The sequence below is a fragment of the Cardiocondyla obscurior genome, unplaced genomic scaffold (assembly GCF_019399895.1).
Source record: "Cardiocondyla obscurior isolate alpha-2009 unplaced genomic scaffold, Cobs3.1 scaffold74_0_86167, whole genome shotgun sequence".
NCBI classification, from domain to species: domain Eukaryota; kingdom Metazoa; phylum Arthropoda; class Insecta; order Hymenoptera; family Formicidae; genus Cardiocondyla; species Cardiocondyla obscurior.
Window position 1 is genome coordinate 6,589 of NW_027228817.1, and position 912 is coordinate 7,500.

Here is a 912-nt window from a genome sequence, read left to right on the forward strand (position 1 = left end):
TACCGTAGCGTTACGGCGTATGTATAACCGAGCTCGACGAAGCACTGCGGTGCGTACAAAAGTGTCGTTCGCACTAGAACGCTTTTTGAGAGAATTTAGCCTCGCGCTTACTACGAGAACTTTGGTTCTCTTTTTGAGATCGTTCGGGCGTGTTGCCGACATTCGGCCAAATGTGCGCCGGGCTCTCGGCGATCGTTTCGACACCAAAGTCGAAAATCGAAGGCGTTGGTAAATCCGAGCCGAAACGATACGGAGCTCGAGTACTTTGCCGTTCGAGCTGTCCGTGGGTAACTACTTGCCGAAAGCAACACGAGGCTCGAGGACTTTTGCGTAAATAACTACGTACGACGCAGCGGCTAAGTCCTCGAGGCGTCGAAATTTCGCAGGTTTCGCCCATATACCGCCGTGCGTTAGACCGTGCGTCGCCGACCGCCCGGCCGCCCGGTTCGGTACTATAAGACACAGCATTGCCACGAGTCGGTGTCGAGAGACCGAATGGCTCATATGTGGCGCGCACTTACGTGTTGGACGCGCGATCGTCCCTCGCTTCCGAGCAAGCGTGCGGACGTATCGTTGCGCTTACCGAACATCAACTCCACGGATACGAGAGTGTCGGTTTCGGCGAGATCTTTGACGATGTCGCCGTTCCCGCTTACTTGTACGCCGTAGCGAAATAATTTTCAACCGGTGCCTCGGTGTTCTCACCGCTGGCACCGTTGAACGAACAGTGCTCCACGACGTCTCAGATCGGATCGGTCTAGCGTCAGGGCTAAGCGGCCTTACAAGCCGCTGTTATGGGTGAATGAGAACAAAATTTGATCTTTCATACCGTTAAGGTATATATAAATACGAAAAGCGTGTCCGTCGACCGGCTCGAAAAGTTCCGGCGGCATTAACGACACACGAAACGCG